The 20,685-nt window shown below is 40.3% G+C and overlaps 1 protein-coding gene across 3 annotated transcripts in view; it reads left to right on the top strand.

Annotated features, from left to right (window-relative positions):
- The window catches only part of ldlrad3 (low density lipoprotein receptor class A domain containing 3), a 93,021-nt gene that overhangs the window by 23,604 nt on the left and 48,732 nt on the right, over positions 1 to 20,685 (top strand). The window lies entirely within an intron of this gene.

A 20,685-nucleotide genomic window follows, 5' to 3' on the forward strand; every position in this document is an offset into this window, starting at 1 on the left:
GTTTACGGAGCTGTGAACATGTAGGCGAATACAGCGCATTTTTAGTGCTATAAGGGTAAATAAAAGGCCTCTGATTTCATTTACTTTCAGACTGTAGAAATCCATATATTAGCTGCGCCGTTGTAAAAGCCGTAGGGTTCAGACCGGGAGAAAAAAGTAGCAGCTTATAGTCTGGAAATTACATGTCCATTTTGATGGTCGATTAGTTGGCATATGACGTGTATGGTTTTACGACAGCACCAACATACCTGCTTGAAGTTAGGCAAATAGTTCATTAAAAAAAGAAAGAACATTTTTGTGTGTAAAGAGTTGTAAATACTTGCACAGTAATAAATGTTCTGAAATGTTATATTTGAATTTTAGTAGCCCAAAATAATTGTGGAAAGTATGGTCCCATACTTCTGGGTCGCGATGGTCTTGAAGCCTCAGCCATTTCTGTTCATACTGCAGCTTGTGCTAAGAGAACGCTGACAACAGACTCATGAACCCCTTGAAGACTAATTCAAAAGTCGATTATTTCGACTTGTTGCAGTGCTACAGCAAACATACTAACTTCAACGTACACTATTTGCTACTTTATGCAAGTGTTTACTTGATTAAATGCTTTATCCATTACAAAAACAATAATGCTAATTACAAACCCTTTTGCTTGGCTATATATGTCATAAGCAATAGTTTAAAAATATGCAGTGTGTCTTATATAATTTGTAGATATTACAATAAATTCAGAATCAAGCCTACTTAACAAGGGGCGTTCAAATCCTTCAGTTTAGTCAGTTGTAACATTTCTAGACTGAACTTGGCTCTACACTGACTGGGGGATCACCATCCTTAGGACATGCTTACTGATTCGTAGAGTTAGCTCTCTGAGTTTTTTTTTTTTCAATGAATTATTCCACTTTGATATCACTATTTCAAAAGGTTGTAGCTTGAAATTGGTTATAGATAAAGGCATGCGGTACATGAGAAATGACATGGAGTTTAGGATGAGAGTAAATTCACTCATCTGTTTTGTATGTATCATGACTTCACCATGCAGCAAACACAGTGCATTACATCAAGGTTCTCTCCAGTGCCTTTACAGCAAGGGCGTCCCTGTACTGGAATTTCACCCCCTACAGTGTTTCAGCTTTTTCACTTTCTATTTCACTGCATGATCTTCCTCAGTGTGAATATTCCTCTTCAAATTTAGTCAAGTTCGTCTCGTCTCACTGTCACTGTTATACTCCTACTACAAAACTATGACTGCCCTTGTATCCTCGAAGTTTTCAATCTTCATTCTCTCCCAGACATTCATATAAACACGCACACACATGTAGTTCTCATTGAAGTTACTGGTGTCCGTCATCTGCTTTTGTAAAGTAATAACATTGGGCTTCAAGTTTGTACCTTGGCTTGTTTAAATGAAGGAATGCTGCTTGTTGCAATTTGCGATCATGGCTTTAAGGACACAAACCTCTTTCAATTTCAAAGACTGGTATTGAATACTTCATATTTTGTTCATATCATGCAAACATGGAAACAAGTGTCAAAGACAAACTACTTAGTGAATTCTTAAAACAGAATCTCAGTAGTGTCTCCTCTGGGGAAATTAGTAACGCAGTCCCATGTAATTTGCATGTATCATGATTTTCACCCCAAAATAAATCTGTTTTCCCTCTTATCTGACCCTATTACTGTATACCTATGTTAGCCGCTATTTTATTGTCTTATCTGGAGTTGTATGACTTATCACACCTGTCAAAGATAGGTATTGCAGTTTGTTGTAAGAACCTTTCTTTGTTTTTCTGCTTTAAACCTCATCCACACTCTGTCATTAAGAACCCACAGCATCTCCTACAATTCATCACAACAACCTTGTTACCGAGCGGTCAGCCAGAACTGTTTTCTGAAATATCAAAAGTAATGACTTCGAAAAATCTATTCATCTTTTCTTAACGTTTCTTCTTGTGTTGGCTGGCATTTGTTCAGGGCATCAATGCTAATCTATTTAGATCCCATGATCTATTTTAGGCCTGGTAGATACCTCTTGATCATCACCACGCATAGGAGATTGTAGTGGACAAAATTCAATGATGAAAATGTTTACTGAACAAGGAAATGCTTTCCATCATTCTAAATGATTGTGTTCTGTTAGGTCTGTTATATGATAAAAAGCTGAGCAAAATTAGACACTGCCACTATTCACTACTGTTGTCATCTACATCATCCATACTCACTTGTCATTGAATTCAGTGTTTGGACTTCAAACTCTCTTAATGATTGTGAGTATCTTGCTTTCAAATTTTATTAAAAAAAACAAACATCAAAGCATGAGTGTACAGTGTTATACAGCCAATAGGGATGGGCGATAACTTATCGTACACAACATACCGCCAAACACAATCTCCATGATGACAATTCTGCATCTCACGATAAATTCGATTAACACGCGGCACATTGCTGAGACAGCAACAACGTGCCGCGATCTCCAGCTCTGTGGTGTTTGACAGCCGACACCGGCGTCTGATAGTTGTGGAGGCTGTGATGGACTTTGGTTCACGATCGTAGTTTTAAACTTATTTTTAATACAGGGAACCTTTGATAATGACACTGGTCGACTGTGAGTCTCTGGATTCGTGTTTTTTTTTATTAGATGGAGTGGTCCTCATAGGTTTTCTGAGGCGGTCGTCTGCCTTAGTTCACATCAACACATGCAGGTTTCCCGCTGCACTGGCGCCTCAACAAAATGGTCATCTATTCACATTATTTCTAATATTTCTTCAATAGTAAATAGTAATAGTAAAGCCAACTGTTAAGAGACATGAGATACAGTAGACAGGTGGCTCAATTTAAACCCAAAATAAAGCTGGCAGAGCAGTCTGTCAGACACCAGCAGGTTCTACCAGAGACATGAAACATTCAATTTATCTTTAATTTAACTATTATATTTAAACATGAACAAATAATGATGTTGGAGACAAACTCCACTAATAAGTTTCACCATAAAACACTTTCAAGAGAGACTGTAGTGTCCAGCACTTGGAATAGAATGAAAATGTATTTATCGTGATAATTATCGTTGTCGCCGAAATTACAATATTTATCGTGATAACTTTTTCTGTCCATTTCGCCCATCCTGATTGGAGATCCTGATCAAAATGACCTGTGATAGAACATTGTTACATGTGCAGTCGTTTTTTGGTGGAGTGAAAGATGATAGAATATGAATCACTTTTAGATGCAGTGCTTTGATTTGAGGAAATGCTCGCTTGAAAAGATGGTGGAAGCTGCCTTGTCTGAAAACGTCTTTTTAGCAGTCTACTTGTGCAAGCATCTCCCTTTGTGAGCAGATGCCCAAAAAAAAAGATTTGAAAGGTCATGTCTTGCTGCTGTGAGGAATTTGGGATGAAGCCGTGATGACTAATACGCCGCTGTGATGTTCTGGGTAGAAAGGTTCAAAGGTTAGTTCGGCTCCAAAACACCAACCAAACTTGCTGACTGTCCGAGTTAAGGCTGTGTCTGAGAAGTTCAGTCGGTTTTGCTTAAGAGACAGTTATTGTCAGATATCAACACTTATTTTGATGCTGTTTTAATTATTCAATTGTTTAAAAAATGAAAGTATAAGCATGAAGAGTTAGTAGCTCAACTACCAGTACATTTACTTTCCATGTTTTCATTCTGACAGTGTGTTCTTTTTCTAATTGTACAAGCCCAAATATATAAAAGCCTTTTCTGAATTTGGCATTTCTGAATTCTTGAGACTGAATTAAATTTGACGGAGAAAGATATACATAGACAGCTGATCGCAAAATGATTTGTCACTGGCTGTAATGCAGAACTGGTGTAAAGCGACTTCATGACGAATTGAAATTTGGCAAAACAGCTTAGTTCAGCAAAATGTTTGAGGCTATGTTCCTTTGTGTCATTGGGACATCAATTATACTTATCTTGTTTCATCGCAAAAAAATGAATGTGTAACAGCAACTGAAGCAAAATTTAATTTTGCAAGTGTAATTTGCCATTTTACGTGTAATAGTGAGTGACGTGGGATTTTTATCCGAATGCTTGCACATCCCTCAGTTCAGTTCAGTTTCATTCCACAAAAGAAATGGTTTCCTTGATCAGCAGCCACATGCTCTGGAGTTTAGTGATGCTGTGCCACCAGCAGCCTTTAATGCTCTGACCAGCTTTGGGATATTTTGTCAAGAGTGCAGCAGTGAGCAAACACAGCCCATGTTGACTCCATCTGTGTTGCTGGGCGAAGATGAGGCTTTCTTGTTGCTGTGACACTATTGGAAGTATTAAGTGACAAGTTGCAGCAGTGGTACATTCTATATTATGTTAAAAACAAAGAAGAGACATTTTCAATTGTGCATAGACAAAGATGCAGTATACATTATCACAATAAATGGCAGTCTAATACAACATTGAAACATTAATTATTACCTTAAATTCCGGACTATAGAGTGCAACAGAGTGTAAGACGCAGGTGCAGCAGTGCTGTCTATGCCGTAGAAAGGTCGGCGATTTCTGTGCACCCGGCTTAAAAACGCACGAGTATCACTTCTGAACTAGTTTTGAAAATGGGGTCCAGCATCAAGACTGGTTCATGAAAGAAACTGGGATCTGAACTCAAATCATAATTAAACTCGCCACATCCCTTATTTAGATTAAAGCACTGAAAATGCACCTTTTTTGCCTCCGTGTCTGAGGCTGAAAATGGCAGGCAGAAATGGTGCATTTTGGGTGTTTTAAGGTAAATAAAAGGCCTGTGATTTCATTGGTTTGATGTAACAAGGCTCAATACTTTGGCTGAATGAAGCTCTTTTGCCCGTAAAAATCCATATATTTGCCACACCGTTAAATATGCCTCAGGGTTCAGACCACAAGACAAAAGTAGTGGCTTCTAGTCTGGAATTTACAGTAGATAGCCGACTCATCTGTGTCTTTCTTTACGAGGGAAACCTGTTGTTGGAAATTCATGGAAATGGAAACTGGAGTTTGCTGGAACAGATAGCAAACACAAGCTTTCAAGGTCATTTTTAATTTAATCGAGTTGTGACGGAAAATTCTTCTAACAGAGATTTTGGAGTTTTGTCTTCCTAAACAAACAAATCCACTGTTTGCTATTAAGCAAGGACGTGCGCTGTGTGGCTGTTCTCTGCCTGAATTATTGATCGTAGAAACTCTCACCCAGCCCAGAAATCTTGCTGAAATATATTGAGGTTCAAGTCAAATCAAGGCATATAATAGTTGCCTCAGTGAAGTAAAGTGAAAGTCTTTTTTCTAAGAAGTGCGTTGCGGTTAACTGTATCTAGAACTCATAGCATTTTCCTACTGTCTTGTGATTGCAGACACACGTCACTTCAAGGAGAAAAAAAAAAAGATGCCTGCTTGTCCGGATGAACCATGCGGGCGATAATACAATTTATTTATTTAAGCATCCGCTGAAATCCATTTGCAGCACAGATTGTTTTCATAATGTGCACCATTTAACCATCAAAGTTGCATTAACCTTCCAGTTAGGTGTGTCGATCCGTTCTCACAGCACATTTGGTGTGCTGGGTCACCTTCCCCAGCACACCTCAATATGCATATGAGAATGGTGACTTCCTCCCTCTGAGAAATGAATGACCCCCATAGTGTGTCCCCAGAGTTGGTTTGCTTGCAGTCAGGAGAGGAATGGACGCTGGCAGGCTGACAGCTGGCTTCCCTGCTGTTCCCCGTGATCAGCAGTCATTTGCTGCTCTGTGTCTCGCAGCCACTGTGGCAGCCAGTCTGGATTCTTGCAGGCTATTTTGGACTGAGATTCTATCGTCCCTCTGTCAAAACAAACAAACACAACCTTAAAGGTCAAGCGAAACCCAGACTAAAGGACGGATAGGATCAAGGCTGCTCATCCTTACTTTGTTTGTAGACCTGGGCGAGATATGTGGAGTGCGATTGTGCTCGTGGAGAGGAAGCCTTTGAATTATTCTCAGTGGTCACTTGAGGTCCTTGTAGTATGAGTGGTTTATGGTTTGAACCTGCATCGGTCGGGGGCATCCCAGGATATTGCTACCTGCACGCCAAAATTACTGCCGCTTTTATAGGAACACTTCAGTTGCTTACTGTTTATTTGTATTGAACTATTTTGCTTTTTTTTTTTTTACATTTTTGCATGCCTGGCAAATGCACATCTTCTCATTGTTTTTCTATATCTTTGCACTGCAATGTCATTGCTTTAGAAAGTCAGGCTTTGTTATTGATCTATGCACCTATGAAATAACAAGCCTTTTTTTCAGTTCTGTTCAGAACATTTTCCCATCTCAAAGCATTAGTCTTGGTAATTTACAACACGTTGTCTGGATGCAAAAGTAGAAGTGGAGAAGAAGGCAAACGGCATAAAGGAATGGCAGACTTGCTGCCAGAATGAAATGTTTTTAATAAAATGGGTAGCTTGAGTAGCAGAAATAATTAGCTCTCCGTAATTGCTTATTTAATGGAGGGCAAAGACTCGTGCGTCTAAAGAGTTTAGCTGACTGTCCAATTCAATTTACCTAAAATATTTCTCTGACCACTGGTGCCGATCAAGCAAGCCAAAATGTGTTTGCGCTTCGAGTCATAAAGAGCAGAAACAGTAGGAAACAGGAGTGTCTTCATATATGCTTTGTTTGAGAGCTGATCTGACGTTTGGCACGTAGCTTCTCTTAAAAAGTACGGAGCCCTGGAAGTGACATGCATGTGTTTATTTTTTTTGGATGTGGCATGCATGACTTTATTTCTTTTAGCCCGAGATAACAGTTATCTCGAAATAATTTTTATCTCAAGAAACGATTACTTCCTGTTACCCAGGGCTTCGTAACTGTTCGTCAACGTTGTCATTCGCTGTCTGCAAGTCAGAATCAAGTCTGTGCACTTTTAACACTCTGATCAAGTGCCTTCTACTCAAAATAGTACCACATGTGGCATGCATGACTTTATTATCGAGATAATTTGTATCTCGGAATAACTGATATCTCGGGATAAAAGAAATAAAATCATGCATGTCGCTTCCAGGGACGCGTAATACGTATAGCTTAGCCACATATGGTATTATTTTGAGTAGAAGGCACTTGATCAGAGTGTTAGAAACGTAGACAGTGACTGACAATGTTGACGAACAGTTATGAAGCCATGGAAGGCATCGTGGTTCCAGGAGAACGTATCCAAATTGCTTTGCCAGAGAGGCAGTTACGCATGCGCTGACATTTACGATTGCATCTTGAGATAAAAATTATCTCGAGATACGCATTATCACGAGATAACAATTATCTCGAGATTATTGTTATCTTGGGCATAAAAAAAATAAAGTCATGCTTGCCACATCCAAAAAAAAAAACACATGCATGTCACTTCCAGTGCTGTGTAGAAAAGAGATCACATGGTTTACAAATTCTTATAAAAGAAGCTGATATGTTTCCAGTGAATTAATTATTACCTTAAATTCCGGACTATAGAGTGCAACTGAGTATAAGACGCAGGTGCAGCAGTGCTGTCTATGCCGTAGAAAGGTCGGCGATTTCTGTGCACCCGGCTTAAAAAACGCATGAGTATCGCTTCTGAACTAGTTTTGAAAATGGGGTCCAGCATCGAGACTGGTTCATGAAACAAAGTCGGATCTGAACTCAAATCATAATTAAACTCGCTGCATCCCTTATTTATATTAAAGCACTGAAAATGCACCTTTTTTGCCTGCGTGTCCGAGGCTGAAAATGGCAGGTGGACTGACAATGTTGATGAACAGTTATGAAGCCATGGAAGGCATCGTGGTTCCAGGAGAACGTATCCAAAATGCTTTGCCAGAGAGGCAGTTACGCATGCGCCTACATTTACGATTGTATCTTGAAATAAAAATTATCTCGAGATAACTGTTATCTCGGGCAAAAAAAAAAATAAAGTCATGCTTGCCACATCCAAAAAAAATAAACACATGCATGTCACTTCCAGTGCTGCCTAGAAAAGAGATCACACAGTTTGCAAATTCTTTTAAAAGAAGCCGGTATGTTTCCAGTGAAATTCCAGCAATTGTTAAGTGGGCTCAGCTGTGACTGTGCTGGAATTCATGACGTCCAGACTGTGGATTGCGATGCTGATAGATAGATCTGTGAAACGGTTAACCCCCGATCATTTTAATGGCCTGTGTTACCAAGCATCTCCTCAATAATGGCCTGTATTTAATGTTGTAAAAGATGTGTCTGGCTGACAAACGCCTTTGGCGATGATCGTGCTGGATTACACTTCTCCTCCCTCTTGACTCATGTGTAATTGTTTTGTAATTATGATAAAGCTGTGGCAGTTTCATCATTCAGGTCAGTGGTCCGATTCTGTCCGCACGCTTCTGATGCTGCAATTAGACGTGATTTTCCAAACATGTAATCAAATGTGAAACGCTGAGTGGGACTCGGGAGTGTTTTTTGATTACAATCAGATGGACGATGTTCATGCATCTCCTCTTGAGATTACAGGAGCCTGTGGAGGAGATGTGCAAATGTTCTAAATGGTGGAAACCAGTTCACTTCAGTGAAACACAATTGAGTTTAGATGCACAGCTCTTTTTGAACCACCCATTTTGACTGTTAAGGTTTCCACAGTAAACTTTTTCTTCTTTTATTATAATAAAAAACAGATCTTAAATACTTGAAATACAACTTAAATGATCGTGCAACTGCTTCAATAGCCTCCACAACTCTCTACATAAGCCTTTGCAACTCAACCACAGAGCGTCTTCCCCACGTAATGTAAACAGTACCGTATTTTCCGGATTATAAACTGCTCCGGAGTATAAATCGCACCAGCTATGAAGTGCGTAAAAAGAAGGCATATATAAGTCGCACTGGAGTATAAGTCGCATTTTTTGGGAAATTTATTTGATAAAATCCAACACCAAGAACAGACATGTCATCTTGAAAGACAATTTAAAATAAAAAATAGAATACATGACCACAGGCTGAATAAATATATGGCTAATGTTACATGACGCATAAAGAACGAACTGAGTACGTGCCTCGTATGTTGACAAAATGTATTAAGAGTTATTCCGATAACTATGACATAAAGAACATGCTAACAAGTTTACAATGTGCTAATAATTTCACACATAACTCGCTCCGGAGTATAAGTCGCACCAGCCATAAAGTGCGTAAAAAGAAGGCATATATAAGTCGCACTGGAGTATAAGTCGCATTTTTGGGGGAAATTTATTTGATAAAATCCAACACCAAGAACAGACATGTCATCTTGAAAGGCAATTTAAAATAAAAAATAGAATACAGAACCACAGGCTGAATAAATATATGGCTAATGTTACATGACGCATAAAGAACGAACTGAGTACGTGCCTTGTATGTTAAGATAACGTATTAAGAGTTATTCAGATAACTATAACATAAAGAACATGCTAACAAGTTTGCAATGTGCTAATAATTTCACACATAACTCGCTCCGGAGTATAAGTCGCGCCCCCGGCCAAACTATGAAAAAAACTGCGATTTATAATCCGGAATATACGGTACCTTTATCTTTATCCCAGTTGCCCCTCATCGCTCTTCTTTTCTTCATTTTTTTCCCCTCTCCCCCTTGTACCACGGAGCTTAATTCACGATGGCACGGCGTTGATTAACTTATAGTTTGCCAATTAAAGCCTTATAGTTTTTCAATTACAGCCACAAGTGGGATTAAGGGGCACAAGTGGCACTGAAAGAGAGCATTTATATTCAGTAGGCTAAAGAGTCAAATGACCTCTTCAACATTTTAAAATAAAAGCGCCAACTGAATTTAGCCCATTTTATTTGAATTTCATTTGAATTTTGTGATACTACTATTATTATTTTACTGCATTAAAGACATCTATAAATAACAGATACATTATTTATCAATTATTAACATCTTTATTACCTTTATTCCACGCAAATTCAATTCCCTGCATAGCGTGAATGATGTTTGATCTGACATCCTCAAGTGAAATGCTGTTGGAGTGGCGTGAGAGCTGTTATGTTCTCGGTGGTTTCTCCTCCAGGCAAATGGTTGAACGACACGGAAAGATCAATCTCAATTTTTCCAGACAAGGAATAATTGCCACAATTAATTTCTGCACTGTGGCTGAATCCTATTGATTATTGATGCGGAATATCTCATCATACTGGCGAGAAAAGCACGTTTAATAGTTGTAAATTACACTGGGTTGGAGATGGGTACTCGGTCAAGACAGTTATTCCACGTGTCTCAGCAGACAGGACTGTCATGTAGGCAACATCCCTGAGCCCATTTGTCTTCAGATTATGCGTATATTTGTGTGTGTGACACAATGCGATGAGTTCAAATTTGAATGCATATTATATATAAGGGATAATCCTCTCTCAGACAAAGACCAGGGAAGTCAACATCTTGGGGAACTGATCCCCAGATCCAGTGTGCTCTATACAGAGTCAGTCTCCCAAGCTAAAATCAAATGCAAAGCCTATGTTAATTGCCTTAATGCTGCTTGCCTGTCAACCATAGCTTGGCATCAACCCCCACTGCTGGGCCACAAAATTAATTCCTCCTAGCTTGTTCGGTGAATAGCAAAAACCAAAGGGGGTTCCTGCTTCTCTGGAATGCTAGTCAGGAATCCGGTGATATCGCAAATTGGAGTGAGCAGCTTAGAGGGCACATGGACGTGGCAGCTGACGCTCTGTGAAGCAGAGCAAAGGACAGGAGGTTCAGGGCTGTCGGAGGTCATTCCAGGGCCACAACTATTATTCTATTGAGTGTGAGATGTTAATGAAGTCGCTCTCCAGGCGGCGTACTCTAATGAAGAGCATGCAGACTAGGATTTGACAAATTTCTTGAACACCCATGGCAATAACTCTGCCTGAGGGATCTGCACCAAATTACTCAAATGCCTTAATAAAAGCTGAGACTGAGAGACTTGTACTGCTGCAGTGACTGGCAACAGGGAGGTTAAGTCGTTGGTTATGTTCTGCACCTTCTATTGTTTGAATGCATACTTTGTGAATAAGTTTAGTTTTTAGTTTTTGATTTTTGTCTACTTAATCTCCGGTTATCTGGACAAACAGAGAGGACAATGAACAATGGAATGTCAGATCAATACTTACTCTGTACTGTGTGCTTAAACAGACAAACAACTGCATTTCGGCTGTGAACAGCAAGTTCCTGTGATACCAGTGAAGTTTCAATGAATTTACTTTGTACGCATTATGGTCGTACACCCCTTACCTGAACACCACTGCAGTGAACTAATTTTGAAACATTATTGTCAGAGATGTCCTTATTTTACTGATATTTGTGGAAGGATTTTATGCACCAATCCACCTATTATATATAAATATTCCACCCATCCTTCCACCCAGTATTATAAGCGATATTTTTAGAATGACATAAACCAACCTCAGCCAGAGGGCGAAAGAAAATGTTAATTGGCTTAGCTGCATTATTGACCTGAGCGCTCATCTTCATCTGGGCACTGATGAAGTTGAAAATATCCCATGTGGAAAGCAGTGAAGCCAGTAAACATAACATTTCACCCTCATGTGATTCACGTCTCGGATGCGTCCGCTACGGTTCAGGAGCTCATCTGTCTAGCAAGAACAGCGTAGCAGCCGATTATGATGGATTATGATGGATTCCTCCTTGACTGACCTCTAAATCCAGTCACACATTGCCCACTCAGCACACACTTGTGGGGTCAGGAGACAGACGCCTGCACTGGGGGTGCTTTCACACATCTGCACCATCCACTATACAAATTGCACTCCTAGGAATTTCAACGTATACTGTGCACATTCTTGTTTTCCTGTGGTTTTCAGAGATTTTGGAATCATATCTCACAGTGTGATAAACCTTAAAGTTGCGTCACTGCTGTGATCAGTTTGAATCTTTCAACACTGATGTCTGAGGAAGATGAAGATGATGGCCACCTTGTCCTTTTCATCCCTAATAATGTGAAGTCCAAATGGCAGTAGATGAGTCAGATCTCGCCCAGCTGTTCAATAATAATATGGGCTGAATGCTTGTGATCTAATGACTGGCTTTCAAGGTTTGCAGTCTGTGATCTTGTCCGTTAAGGGCTGTGGATTCTGCACACCGATCAAAGTGCAGCTTAATTATATGATGTGAGTATCCATCCCTAATAACCCTTCAAAGTGCGGTAACAGAAAGTCAGAATACTGCAAACATTTTCCACTTTCTGAAAGCTAGTAACTTCTTATTATTCATTTCCATGAAAAGTGTTCCTGTAACATCGAACACAAATCGGGTAAACTCTATACTCTAGTCCGGTTATTTTGACCTCAACGAAACTATTGGTGAAAATGATTTCTGTACATGGCAAAGTGTTCTGTAAAGACAAAAACACAGTGAAGAATCACTGAGCGGAGAGGTCTTATGACATTTCCAATTACCAGCCGTGACTTTTTCCCCGTCACGTTGCTTCTCTTGTCCAAGCTGGCCTTTCCATGATCGCACATAAATGGCGGTCTTATTGGACTGACCTTTACAACATCATCGAGCACAGGGGAGCGTTTATGCTGTGTTTACCTCTAAAAGCCAGGCGCCACTGTTTGACTTATCTGTGAAATACATTTTAAATACCCTGCCAAGAGACAATGAGAGGAGGGAATCACAAAGTCCTCTGTCACTAATACATGTATATGGATAATGACAAGCTTCCCGGCGTAATACTTGACACAAACCCCACCCCCTTTATGTGTTTCCATTTTATCTGTTCCTCAGTCGCTCCCTTTGCCTTGGTGTTTTTGACAGATAGTTAATTTGCTCTTCTTTTCATCCCCTCCAGTGACTCCATGTCCTGGTTACACAATTAGGAGCTCATTACTTGCTAATATACAGACAAGCAGACGCACAAAGACTGTCTCTGCCATTTTAGATGGCTTCCACGTCTTAGTATTTCTCCTTCCATTTACCTTTTCTACAATAAATCACCTCATCATATCACATGTGAGGTTTCTCTTACACGTGCTTATGTAGCATACAGACAGTGTTGCTCCTCTTTGTATTAGTGCTACCTCTAATCTGTCCTTGATCCAACCAGTGTGAGCGCCAGCTAACACTGCACAAAAAAGGTCCTCTCCGACAGCTTCTCTTCTATGTCACGGTTCAACTCATTTCACACCGGATCTTGGTGGCCTTGCTGAAACGCCAATTTCCTCAGCAAGGGGTCCCGCTGAGGATGAAAGGTGTGTTTGTATGTTGTTTACCGGTGTGTTATGTCGCAGTCGACTGCCTGATAAGAGAGGCACCAGAGAGTTTCGACATTCGGTTTTGTGCTAGCGATGGGACTATGCGGCGAAAACTGAATTAATGAGGTAGATTTATTTGTTTGACAAGAGAATCTTCCTCCACTGAACTGATGAGCGAAAGAAGCCTGTAAGATGATAAATGTCTTGGGTGTGTCGTGTGCGCACATCTCTGCTGTGCCACTCAATTTGCATTTCATCTTGAAAACAACACGTCAAAGGTTTTGAATTGTGTCCCCACATGTTAAATGCTTGTTGGTTTTGGATCTTTTTGTAACACACCCGGTGGAAAAAGGGTTGATGTGTAGATAAGGAACGCGCAGGAAATTCAGCCACTCAAAATGTCCGGCTATAAACATTTTGACATGCAACACTGAAACAGTACGGGCAAGTGTATAAAAAAAAAAAGACTGGTGCATTGTTGCGGGCAGAATTCCAGTATCCCTGCACTAACATCTAACTGACTTCAGTGGTAATGGTGCTACCAATGTGTCTGTAAATGTTATTATATGGCTGTGTGATGTGTTGCAAGAACAAGTGTATTAAATGGTTGTTTCTTTGGTGTGTTGTTTGTGACTGTACAGCCTTGGATACAAAGCGCCTTGGTCGAGTAGTCAGACATAAAAATGTAATTGGCCTCCAAACAGGCTTTTATGGCTGGAGGTTGCAGCTTTTTTGGTTTGATATATTCTTTTCTTTACAGTAACGGCAACACTTTTATTTTTATTTTTGTTGCTTGTGCTGTAATGTGACTTATTTTTCTAATGAAATGAAGAAGAGCTCCATTTTATGAATGTAAATTAGAAATAAGTTTTTAGTGAGGGTAGCTGTTCTTTCTTTTTTCTTTTGCTTTTTCACGGTTTTCTTTCTTCATCTTGCTTTTCTATTTTAACAGAAGTGGTATGATGCTGATAATAACCACATTAGCGTTTGCTGGAAAAAACAGTTTGAATTCCCTCATTGAGATCATTTAAAAAACATGCTAATTCTTTGTTTAATTTTTCAGTGTTTTTTTAAACAAGGCATCTACATTTTTGTTGAGCCAGCAGATGCTCACTTAATAACCCAGGCAAGGGTTTTATGAGCCACCCTTTCTCCCTGGTGCAGTGGCAGGATGGTCATGTGGAAGAATGGGAGATTTTTTTTCGTGATATTTAACTCGCTCCAAAAAGACATTAAGTATGGTTTATTTATAACCCCATCAAGGCTTCTCACAATAAACCTCACGAATGCCAAAGAGCGCTTTCAGGCAGCGACTGCATTGCTTGAGGCAGAAATGGATTGCCAGGAGGAAGCAAGCCTCTCTGTCAAATTATGAAGTTAATGTTTAACTCAAAGTAAATTTTTCATGACATTTTTATACCAGTAACAGGTTTTTGTCTGAGAGCTGTCTGCTCTGCGTGGTACATGCTTGGGCCGTCCAGGTCTGAGGAACACAGCATTTCACCTCCGGAAGATTCTTATTCAGTCTGAATCCACCTCTTATTGAACCCTTCTTAGCCTCAGTAGGCTGCCATTGTTTGATTGGTTATGGCTGGATTCCAGACGCTTGTCGTGATGAAGAGCAACATTAACTCTTGAAAGCATGTAATTAAAAATGTTGAAAGTAGATGAGAATAGATGTCAGATAATAATAGGGAGCGCAGGAATGTGATTTAGATTGCACTTGATATTGTTGTGACTTGAACAATAATTTAAAATAAAATAATAAAGTCATAAAAACATATCGCTGAACATTGTTGTCACTTTTAAAATTAAAATTTCATGAAGCCTCGTAGCGTGATTTAGTCATTATTTATACACAAAGCAGTTCAAGAGCTATGAGTGCAAGATAGTGTTATTTGCAAGAACAACTCCAGTATGATATGATACAACGTGAGAGGCAATTGAAATTGAAACAACGAAGAAGGAATGATGTCTTTCAGATGCCACTGTCTGTGTTCAGTCTGTTTTATTTCAGGGTGACATTGTAGTTGTGTGTGAGAGACATAGTCTGAGAGGATTGTCTTCATTCTGACAGTACGGTACCGACAAACTCAACTGCCAAATACATATTATGGTTGTTTCCAGCTTTTGCACATCAATCCGCCCACTCAGCGATAGAGGCGTTTGTTGATCTGGCAAACCCGGAGAACCAATAGCGAACAGACCACTATGCGCTCCCTCATGGGCAGAAAGTGGGAGGAGCTACAAGGATGCTTCTGCATCTTATTGGTGTTAGGGCTGCAATGAGTCGACATGGTTGACTATGTTTGTCTAGCATCGCTACCCAAAACAGGGCATGTGCTTTCACAAGGGACACATCAAAGGACACATATGCTCCACATTTTTAGCACTTCTTAATGATATCATGCAGTGCATAATCCATAGTCGTTGGTGGAGTATTACGTCGTACAGAAACTGTCTAACCGATGCATGGTTTGCACATACCACAATACGTGGTCAATTTGTCGCATTGTCCTGTCACCACGGAGCAAGAAAGAAATATGTTTTCCTTCGCCAAGGTTTTCCCCAGAATATTTTCTCAGCGTCCTCCTCATTGGTCTACCTTAAAAAGTGCAGTCCTCCCAGATTTGAGTCATGGTGAGGTAGTGCAGACATAAACAACACCCCGTACGATGGGAAATCTTAGGGTAGACAGTCCAAATCCCAATGTAGGGAGCCCCTATGCTGCTGAAGCACACCTTAACCTTGAAGCCAACCAAGCCAAACCACTTTCTTAACTTAAGTCATGTGAAAAGGGAAGCAACGCTGGAACCTGACCAGTCGCGTATGGTTCCAATTGCAGAAATGTGGATTTCCCCCTCATTGAAAATGGCCGCCATCTGTTTGTCACATCCCTGTTAACGCCACAGTAGAGAAGTAGCAGCAGTCACAAATGGTGTATTATGTTGTCTTTCTCAATGCATGGCTGCTGCTGCTTCCTGTATCTGTGTCTGTTATATCTTCTCCCACTCTGTGGCTCGTTTGTGATGCCTCCGTGGGTGGTGAATTTTGTGTGTGTATTGGGTGTCTTTAATTGATGCTGACCGCGTTCTTTACACTTGTGCTTGTTTTACTGCACGCTTCAGTGGGCTGAATGAAACGGACAGAGAATCCACTGGAATTTTTTTTCTGCTGTCCACTGAAAGAGATGGTGGAGTCATTCTGTTTCCTGCTGTGCCACAGAGACCATGTGTATAGCCAGGCCATTAAAAAGCAGTGTGGATGGACATGGTTTCAGAGCAGTGAACGTTATAGATAAAATACAAATATGATTTGCCTTTACTATAGTTCGATTTTTCGAGTCAAAAGAACCTTTCAAAAAAGGATCAGGGGTCGGAATTCTAAGCGTACCGACCAGAATCGGTTAAAGGCTCTGAAACTCAAGCCGAAACACATCTCTTATATAAATCTGAGTGAGTGACCTTTCGTGCTTTGAACTCAGGGAATAGAACTTGCTCTTGGCAGAATTCGCTCTCTGGATGTTCTATCAGGTTGTGCACTTTTTCTTGAACTTGTTTTATATTTTCACTCACCTGTTTTCTGTACTTTCATTACATTATTATGAATTCTTTAGAGCTTTAGGATTTTTTTTATCTACTGTATAATGAACGTGTGTATCTACTCAGCATTTCCATTATCTGACAGTCTTGGTGTCGCTGACTCCCTTTTCCCGAGCCAGGGAGTATTTGAGCTGGAGTGGAAGGTGATTTATCTCCTCCCGGGTTTTTCCCTGTGGCATCCTTCCCGTGCGGCCAACTAGGAAACTTCAAATAAGCCATTAAATGCCTGAACTATCTTAACTGGCCTCTTTCACACAATGAAACAGTGGCAGTGCTTTGCCAGATGACCTCACACCTTCTCACACAACTTCTTCTTGAATGGTAATGCGGTTCCCAGCTACCATTTCACCATGACAGAGGCTACTCCCCCCATTATTATGCTTGACCTTGTTGGGATTTTATATCCATTAATTAAAGTTGGAAGGTTGCCATTCATATGTTTACTAGAAATTTACCAATTCCATTGGTCAACATTGATAAAAGTCGTGATCACGAGTGCTTTCTGTTTTTAATCTCTAGAAAGTGGAGGACCATGCATTGGTTTGCTTGCATGTCCGTGCCTGTGGTATTCCTCAAGGTTAATTTAATGAAGTTATTTATTGTCCCATTCAACTCAAAACAACATTTCTCTTCTTGTATCTGCTTGATATTAGATTTTTGCCATGTAAAATAACATCAGGTACATTAGTGTCTTACGATGTTTCTTCTTAATGCTACCTTGTTCCTATTCCCTCAGATACATGATGTCTGATTTGGATACATTGAAAATGTCCATAATGCAATAAGGCCAGCAATGGATTTTCACTTGAAATAATTCCAGTCTGGCCACTCACTTCATTGTGTTGCTTTGCTCTGTCTTCAGCTGCATTTATACCACTGGGAAATTACCAGGAAAAGTAGGTCAACCTGGTAATTTTGGTTGTCCCGGAATTTGGAAGCGCATCAAACAACCCTGCAATAGACCTGAATCCGCTTTGCCCCAGCTCATCCCACTATCACCAGTTAATGTCCCAGATGTATGGGTTGTTGTATGTGCCTGTGTCCTCACATGAGGAACAGCCAACATTTGCAACTGGTCATTAAAACATGCTTTTTTGGGCTAATCGTGGTTACCAGTGCTTGAAATGTGTATAGGATAAAAAAAAAAAGTATAGCAGTATTGCAAGTTAAACATTTTATTTTCACCATATTATGAGCCATTTCTTCTAGTATTCTAATAAGAATAATGTATGGAAAACATAAGTCTTGAAAGGTCGGCTCATCAATAGGAAAGAGTACCTCAGATGTTTCTATTGTACATTGCACAGACCATTAAACAGTTACACTAAATGTTCTACAGTGTACTTTTTCCTCCAGTAATTGTTGCAATCTTTCACCTCAGTCAGCAGATACCCTTTCCCCCCTCACATTCTTAATGCTTCACATCTAATTGGTCGCAGACTTGATGGCTTTCTAGCGCTCTCTCCCGGTTTCTCTTTGGATGTGAACCTCCAATGTGGTTTTCCAAAAGGACACCCTAAACCAACCACATATTTTTCTAGCCGTGTCCAATGATGAAGAGCTTGTTGAAGTATTTACCAGGTGCAAATTTCTGTTTTCCCTCCAGGCACTCTCAATTCCCCCCAAATCATCAACTCATCAGATGCATTTGTTTCAAATAATGTCTGCCAAATTCAGCGTCCCGGCATGCTTCCATTAGCCACTGTGCACGTATAACCTGGAACCGTCCCAAATTTGAGTTTAATGCTGTTGGAAAATGCTGAGAGGAATTCTCTAAATGTTGTTTTAGTTGAGTGGAATCAGTCAAACTGGTGTTAGAAGTCCATTTTTATATTTCATTATCCTTAAAGGTCAGACTAAATAAATGGTAACTGCTGTGGAGATGGAAGTGAATCATCCTGGGAGCCAGTGAAGCTCAGAGGAAGGAAGGTAAACAGAAAATGCTAATTAAAGAAAAAAACATTTGAAAGCTGAGAGATGCCTTACTGTTTAATTTCACAGTTAAACATTAAACATGTTAACAGAGCAGCTAGGAAGGGCAGGTATGGTTAGCATTAAAAGGTATAGCCAATATTAGCTCCAACTAATGGCTGTGTACATTTACCTAGTATATTCCAAGGCTGTATTCCTCAGGCAATCCAGTGACTTGTCGGAGAGGAGGGCTGAAGCTTGTGTTTGGAATCTTCTGTCCTGACTGTTTGTTTCAATTTGGAGTTAAATTGTGTATATGTGAGACGGTGAGTGACATTGACAGATCAATGCCTGAAGTGCTCTGCGATATATGTCGCTTTGTGTCAGCAAGTGACAGAAGGGCCGAGGATTTTGTGTTGATAACGCTGACATCTGATGGCATTGTTGTGAAGAGAAGGTTCTTTTCCATCGGGGGGAAATGGTGGTACAGCACAGTACAATCACACACACAGTTGCAAGTGGAGAAGTCTTAGCTGGAAACTTTGAGTAGCTCATGGAATTCTGAAGGGAAACAGGAGAGTTAAATTGTGTGAATGTTTACGATAGGGCTTCACTATTATTAGTCACAGATCTTGTGGTAAAGTGCCTCATTAGATGGCTTCTAATTCAGATATTAATAAGGTACAGAGTAGATGTATGTACTGCCTCCCATTTGGTACCTGGAAAAGTGTTCTGATATATAGACATATCTCTATTTTGTTGTTCTCTTTAACGCTCACAGACTGAGCAAAAACAAATATTAGCATGCCGAGATTACAAACTTCTGTTTGAGAGATGAAGCAATCCAAGATTACAATTAGGACCTTTCAGTTACATTCTGCTAAGAAGCTCACAAAGCAGATTTAATGAGCTGTGCAGTTACAGTTACCTCAGTAATGAGGTGGCCAAGTTCAACTGTTAACGGCGAGGAGCGGGCAGCATCGAACACTGAGCGTTTCAGACTTGCCAGCATGCTGACTGGCACACTGGATCTGAAACCTACCGTGCAGGTTCGCTTGAGACTCATGGGAATTGACGGGCTGTCCATCAACCTCCCCTCTCCGTTGCTTCATTTGGCAGCCTGCTAAACATAAACGCACGCGATACACAGTCCTCCCTCTGTCTCGGCGCTCATGCTTTCAAAGCAACTGTCCAATTAACTTGATGCCGCTTAAACAGCCAGCTCTTTGTAGTAATTTTCTACGGCTCTCCATTGTGGTGGAGGTTTGAATGGTCATTTATTTGGGACGTCCAGTTGACATTGAGTAGCATTCATCTTGGTGATGTGTGTCTCACCGTGTGACTGAACTGAAGATGGAGCCATAATCTTTTTCATTATTGCATTTCTACCACTTAATCCGCAATGATTTTTAAGACAGTGATGACATACAGTGGCACGTAGTTTTATACTTTTCTGTGGAGTTCTATTAAGTCTGGTGAATTTCAGATCTGTTCATTTACAGTGTCCTTGAACGTCATGACTTGTCGCCATCTTCTCCTTTTACGTGGCACCTCCCTCTCCAAATTACACATGACTTCAGTCTTCACGTGTCCTTCTACCTTCCTCTACTTCCATCCCTTGGATACATTCGTTTCACATTTTGTCACCTTTACTTTATTTTGTTCATCGCTGCACAATGTACCGAAGTACTTTCCTAGTTGGTGGGATCCGCACTGACATTGGCAATAAAACTGATTCTGATTCCATTGTACACGTCAGTATCTTCATCTCTGACTCAGCCTCCTGTTTTTGTGTCTCAAACTATTCAAAAAGGCAGGTTACATTACTTATCCTCTATTGCTTCCCTTTGACTCAACCTCATACTCTCATGCGCTCATACTCCCGACTCCACCTGCCTGCAGTCTCTTCTTCACCTAACTTTCTGTCCAGTACCATCCTCCAACAAGATTCCAGTGAGTTTGGTGTAAACATC

The sequence above is a fragment of the Synchiropus splendidus genome, chromosome 14 (assembly GCF_027744825.2).
Source record: "Synchiropus splendidus isolate RoL2022-P1 chromosome 14, RoL_Sspl_1.0, whole genome shotgun sequence".
NCBI lineage: Eukaryota > Metazoa > Chordata > Actinopteri > Syngnathiformes > Callionymidae > Synchiropus > Synchiropus splendidus.